Here is a 6,951-nt window from a genome sequence, read left to right as displayed (position 1 = left end):
TGCTACAGTAAAAAACTGTTAACTGTAAGATACCTTATACGGTAACTGTAAATGGTTTAACATCGCATTAAAAGTAATTTTATTGTAAAATAATGTTAACTTTATTAAATAAAGTTTTTTTTTAGAATTAAAAGGTAAAAACAATTAAAAGGACATTCACAGGAATCACATATGATTATATTTTATATAAATTCTCAGATTTTTTTTTTTACCAGTAATGTACATTAGTGAGTTCTGTGCTACATTTTCAGTTATTTAGTAAATGTTTATATGTGTTACCTTGTCTTTGTTTGTCCCTGTGCACCATACAAGTATTGGCCATGTTTTATGGACAGTCTCTTACGATGAACCTGCTTAACATGTGGCTTTATTATTTTAACACCTGTATTATCAGTACATTTTAAAACAGATTTTGGTAGTTAAAGTAGTTTTATATATTAACATTAAATCACTTAAAGGGTTAGTTCATTCAAAAATGGAAATTCTGTCATTAATTAGGTCTACTCACCTTCATGTCTTTCCAAACCCGTAAGACTTTCATTCATCTTTGGAACACAAATGAAGATATTTTTAATGAAATCGGAGCAATTTCTGTCCCTCCATTGACATACGCAACTACTTTGACCACTTTTTTAATAAAGAGATCGTAAAACTAATCCACATGGCTATCCATATATGTGGCTATAGCGAAGTGCATAACGGAGATGTTTATTTAATCCACAACTAAAACTCAGGAGATCGCAGAAGAATAACGAACACTACCACATTTAACTTAGATAATACTGGACAAAGGAACAAAACAAAACTCGGGGCTTAATGCTGCCTTCACGTGCTCTCGGAATTATCGTAAATACAAGTTTCCTAGGTAAAAATTACACATGAACGCCCTCCCATTTCGAAAGTTGAATGCGATGAGCTTGTAATCACGACTTTAGAGGTGGGAATTGTCAAATTTCCGAAAGCATGTGAAGGCAGCATAAATACATGGAGAAGGTAATCAAACTACACAGAAACTGGTGAGAGAGACTAATTAACAATCAAGGAAACTAACTAGGAACTCAGGCATGTAAACTTATTAAAATGATTGATTTTAGTCTTTTTTTTTCAGACAAAACTGAGGTGAGTTTTAATCGTTTTTATCATACCATGCAGCCAGTATTTTAATATTGATGCATCCCAAGTCTTTTCTTAAAAATAAATGTTCCAAAATGTTTCATAGAAGAACTATTACTGGCTCCCCAAAGAAGCTTTTAGTGAACAGCACCATTTATTTTATTTTTTTCTTAGTGTGAAGAACATTTTAATAGACTAAAGAACCTTTTTCCTCTATAAAGAACCTTTTGTGCAATGGATAGGATCCATGTTAAAGGTTCTTCATGGAATCTGTTACAACATTCCTTAAGTTAAGAAAACCCTTACAGTTGTTAAGGAATAATCATTAAGGATTTTATTAACTTCAAGTGTTTGTTGCAACTGACTGCAGGTCTTCTACTCCAGTTTTGTCAAGTAAGGAGTCAATCAGTGGTGCAGAAGGGAAGACACACTTAAATGTAAAAAAATGAGGAAGACGTTGTTTAAATGTGCAGAAAGAGATGGTGAATGAAGAACATTTGTTGCCCTTATGTTCAGGCTTGTCATAAATTCTTTGCAACTTGGACAAATGCTAAAAATGTAAATAACAAACTTTACCTTACCTGCTGCCGTTACAAGTTCCAACATGACTAGAACCGGAAAGGATTTTCATAAACTCACCACATATTTACACATGCAGTCTTTGCCTTTGAACGGAGATTACAGGTTGGTAACCCTTTACAACAAACATATTTCCCATAATTCACATTCACTGAGACATTCACTGCCCCTGAGGCAGTTGTAAGACAACTGACAGTTTTTTTTTTTTTTTAGTGTTATGTTTATGTTACGGATTAAATGATGTACTTGAAGTGAAGTACACCAAACTGACACATTTAAGTACAAAAACACTCAGTCATAAGTTGATTATACATCAATATTCACTAAAAGTAATGCAAATGCCACACTGAACTGATGTGGAAAGTTTCATGTTAATTTTTATGCAGTCTTTTGTAAAAGAAAAAAAGTGCTTATCTGTGTCATTTCTGATTTGTGCATCAGAAATGACACTGTTGTTTTGGCTGTATCAACTGATCATTAATTCAGTCACTCTGTTGCATAACCATGGGCTGAGGGAGCAAGAAACAAGTGTAAGATGGAAGAAAGGAAAAGAAACAGGAGTACTAGGGTAAACATCAAGCTCTTTACAGGCTTATAAAGCACACAGACACAAGAAAATTAATAAATAACAGCATGGAGCCTCTATCAGTAGCACAAGAGGGACATTTGACAAGTGTTTGCCTGTCAGGTGCAATACAGTTTAATGTGTGTCAACCCTTTCTACTTTCAGCAGGACGGACCATTAACTCTCTTAATTCAACATTAAACATCACAGTTTCATACATCTGATTACACTACGTGACTGATTCACTCAGCTTGTTCAACAGCAATCGAAACAGACTGTACAGTACAAGGCAGAGACTGTCCCCTCATACATTTATGAATGGGACAAAATCGTTATATCATAATGGTATCTGTAGTCCTGCTTTCCAGTTTTGGTAGAGACACCACAACACATAATATGCCAGCTCTAGAATTGAAAGTCCTGCCTTATAGTACAAATAGCAAATCACATATTTGTTTACTCTAGAATGTACCTGTCACATAACGTGAGTGCAAGGAGCACACAATGATAGTCCAACGAAACAGTCTTTATTTACAAATCCACAGGAAACGTATGTGATAAACAAAGAATACTCAGCAGTTTCGAACAACCAACTGAAAGAAACAAGGGAGCTAATGAGTTAATCAATTAACAACAGGTGAACTAAATGAGAAAGAAACAGACATGAAAACAAGCCCTGTGTCCAAAATCGCCCCCTATACCCTTAAATAGGGCACTATTTGAAGGATCGAACAGCCATTACTAGTGGTGTCCAAAACCTTAGTGGACATTATCGAGGGCACTCATTCAATCCCACAATGCACCACAATAACAAGTGTACAACTGATGTACGCTCAATGGCTAGAGAATACCCATAATGCATTGTGAGTCACGCGCTGAATTAATTCCCGCGTCTTGCAGAAGATTGCGCCTGCAGCTAAATCATCTATCATCTATCCATCCACTCAATGTCCGAATTCAATCACTTGTTTTCATTCACTCCTTCAAGTGAACTATATTAGTGGAGAAATGTAGGGAATAGTGAATGAGGGCATAGGGGGCAATTTTGGATTCAGCCTAGGTCACCGGAACACAAAGCATAATCCTTACAGTATGCCCCCCTCTGGAAAGGCGCATCCTTGCACCGTATAAGGTCTAACTGAGGAGGAAGGGTGGGGGCTTTGGAGTGGGGCGTGGAAGAGGACAGAAACAAACGCAGTCCAGGGCAAACAAAACAGCCCATAGGGGAGTGGAGGGAGGGAGGAGCCAGGGAGGAGGCTTAGTCAATGGAACCAGGGATGCTATCTCCTGCGACAAAGCTAGAGAGACCCAGACACAGCCGAGGAGACACGAAGCCAGGGTGACACTGCAGGTCCGGAAGGCCAAGGTGGAGCTGACAGCTCATGAGACCAAGGCGGAGACAGGGATCCGGAAGACTGCAGTGGAACCGGTGCAACCTAGGACAACGGTGGAGCTGGAGGGAAGGTGGAGCCCGGTGAAGCCAAAGGGATGGACGGGAAGAGGTGCAACCGGCAGCCACGAATCCCATGGTGGAGCCAGGGTGTCACCTGACAAAGGCGAAAAAACGGGTGGATGAGGGAGCCTGGTGGAGCAGGCGGGATGACGGGCTACGGTGGAGCTGAGGGAGCATTGGGCCAAGTCGGAGCCAATGAGAGTCTGGGGCTCTCTACAAATGATTCAGAACGCTGCAGAACGTCTTGTCTTTAATGAGCCCAAAAGGGCCCAAGTCACACCTCTCTTCATCTCTCTGCACTGGCTACCACTTGCTGCTTGCATCAAATTCAAGGCATTGACACTTGCTTAGAGATCTACCACAGGCTCAGCACCCTCCTACTTCCACTCACTCTTATGAGTCTACATCCCTACCAGAAGACTGCGATCACTAAATAAATGAAGGCTCGTGGTACCATCACAGAGAGGCACAAAATCGCTCTCCAGAACATTTCTGTTCAATGTAAATGTAGAGGGGGATTCTTATGCCGAGGCAGAGCTGGGGACTGGAAGGTGTGACGCGAATCCACACCACCAGACTGAATCTACTGAGGATGCACCAAGAGACTGACAGGAACCAGAGGTGGCAGGGTTGAGGAACTGACTGGACTTGGTAGAGGAGGTGGGAGAGGGAGGCTGGCAGGGATCACAAGGAGCACAGATGACATGGGGCTGGGTGGACCAGTGGAGAAACAGGAGGTTCAGCAGGGAAACAGGAGACTCAGGGCTGGGCGGAACAAGTGGGGGTACTGCAGAGTTCATGCTGGGCAGGACCAGCAGGGATGGGAGAAACACGGGTATTACCTCCTCAGATAAGTTTATTATATTCCGAGAGGCCAGGTCTAGCACATTCACAGTGGTGGGAGTGTGGGCGAGGCTTCCATCCAAGTCCTCAAGCTCCACTAATACTCCCTCGGGGACGGGCGATGTCGCAGTCTTGCGCACCTGGTCAGACATCAAAATGGACACAGGCTCCAGGGCAGTATAAGGCTCGGCATGGTTTACTGGCTTGTTCTCCGTGTCTGCGGTGGAGATCTGTTGCCGTTCCGCAGATGGGGTGAATGCTGACTGGGTTCTGGGTCTGGAGTGGGATGGGTGTCCTCCACTAGGCCGATGGAGAATGCCGAGTTGTTATTCACCAGTGCCCACTCCACACATGCGAAGATATCCTCACGAGGACCACTCCCTGAGAGGCGTGCCCGGTCGGGATAGTGCATTTGGCATGCCAACTCCAAAAAATCCCTAGTGTTTGACTCCAGGAAGTGGTCCTTCTGCTCTAGGCACAACAACTGGCCAGCGGGAAGGTCCACGGTCCAAAAAAAAAAAAAAGGAAAGTACCGCAAAAATAACTTCTGTTAGGTCCGATCTTCTGTCACATAACATGATTTCAAGGAGTGCACAACAATAGAAAGTCCAACAAAACAGTCTTTATTTGGAAATCCACAGGGAAATGTAGGAGATAAACAGAGAATACTCAGCAGTTTACACAGACGTAAAACATAGACGAGATCCAACAACCAACTATAAGAAACAGTGAGTATAAATACTAGAACAAATGAGGGAGCTAATTAGTTAATTAATTAACAACAGGTGAACTGAATGAGAAAAAAAAACAGACATGAACACTAAGGGGCTGTGTACGCAACACTGTTCTTGACTAAATTTTTTAACAGAAAACTTTTTATGCGTTTTGGCCGTTCATTTACACAACAATGGCGTTTTGGGGGCCTGAAAATGCAAAAAACTTTTGAAAACAGGTTTCAAAGTGCAAGTTTTTGAAAATGATACCATTATCACCTCCACGAAAACAACAAAAAAGCAGATCTGTGAAAACGGTGACAGCATGCACATGCGCATTACATGTTCAGTCTATAGGCATGCACGTTTGAAAAGATTGCGTATGTGCACAGGCGCATAGTCTTTCTTTACAAAGTGACATTGCTAAATACTGACCTGGAATGCATAATACAGCGTTTTTAGTAATTTTTGAGGATCCATGTGAATGAGGATCGTTTTGACAGCATTGTCATCTATACAAACTTTTTTACATTGTTGTCGTGTAAACGTGCACTAGGTCACAGGAACACAAAGCATGATCCTGACAGTATCATTAAAAAGTTTGGGGTCGATAAGATTATTTAAAGTTTTGAAGTCAAGCTTACTAAGGCTGCATTTATTTGATCAAAAATACAGTAAAAACAGTAATACTGACAATAATAATTTTCCTGTTATGGCCAATAACCAACAAAAGCCCAATGTTACAATTCTATACTAGTTTGTACAAATAAATTATAAATAAAACACTAAAAGCTAAAATGATTTGTTTTAAAAGTTATAAAAAATTATCATGTTCAGTAAGTAAGTAATACTAAATTATTATTATATATATTTTATGTTAAGTGAGTGTTAGATGATACAAACGTAACCTAAATGTAAAAACTTGGGAAATGAATGAATGATTAAATATGCAATATTTACTGATATAATAGAAAATCTAATATCAATGATAACCAATAAGGTATCAATATATTGCGCATCCTAAAATGTTACCATTGTTGTCAGATTTTATTTCTTATGTCAAACTTTATTTAAATATTTACAAACCAATGTCAGTCATCATTCAAGTAGATAGGAAAAGTAGTATTTGCATAGCTGGAAATTTCTGCCTGGGAGAATAACGAAACTGACATATAAGATCAGTGATAGATCTTTAGATTATTATATGTCATTCTTTTCTGCAATCCACACCACAGTATGATATAACATGAGAAAGACTTGTTAAGTAATACAGTAGGTGAAAAACACATAAATGAAGGATGCATTCTTGCACAAGGACACAGATGTTTTAGAAAGAGTATCCTCTACTACACCATTTATGCCCTTTGGAGGTCACAGCTGTAATAGATGGCACTGGATTCAAGGGCCGGAATGGCCCCATTAAAAGCCGGCCCTTGGGACATGTGAAGTATCATATCCCCCTTAACTGTCACTGCCCTCATGTAGGACGGATGTGATCCCATCTAACGAGTGGTTATTCTGGGATTCCTGAGGTTCATGTTATCGCAGCTTGTTTTATGTTCGATCACCATCTGGCAGACCTGGAAAAATGCACATGCGGTAGAATTATCGCTTTAGGTGAGTGCACATGAGTCTTATGATGGATCAATGCCCACATTAATGGTATGCCAGGACAGAAGAAGACT

The 6,951-nt window shown here is 40.2% G+C and overlaps 1 long non-coding RNA gene across 1 annotated transcript in view; it reads right to left on the bottom strand.

Annotated features, from left to right (window-relative positions):
* Nucleotides 1-5,408: 5,408 nt before the first annotated feature.
* LOC127517653 (uncharacterized) overlaps nucleotides 5,409-6,951 on the bottom strand; it is a 38,148-nt gene continuing 36,605 nt past the window's right edge. The window contains exon 5 of the long non-coding RNA XR_007931339.1: nucleotides 5,409-6,846. This is a non-coding gene — a long non-coding RNA (uncharacterized LOC127517653). The remainder of the gene's footprint in view (nucleotides 6,847-6,951) is intronic.

Source organism: Ctenopharyngodon idella, chromosome 8 (assembly GCF_019924925.1).
Source record: "Ctenopharyngodon idella isolate HZGC_01 chromosome 8, HZGC01, whole genome shotgun sequence".
NCBI classification, from domain to species: Eukaryota; Metazoa; Chordata; class Actinopteri; order Cypriniformes; family Xenocyprididae; genus Ctenopharyngodon; species Ctenopharyngodon idella.
Note: the sequence above shows the minus strand (reverse complement) of the source record. Positions and strands in the feature narration are given on the sequence as shown.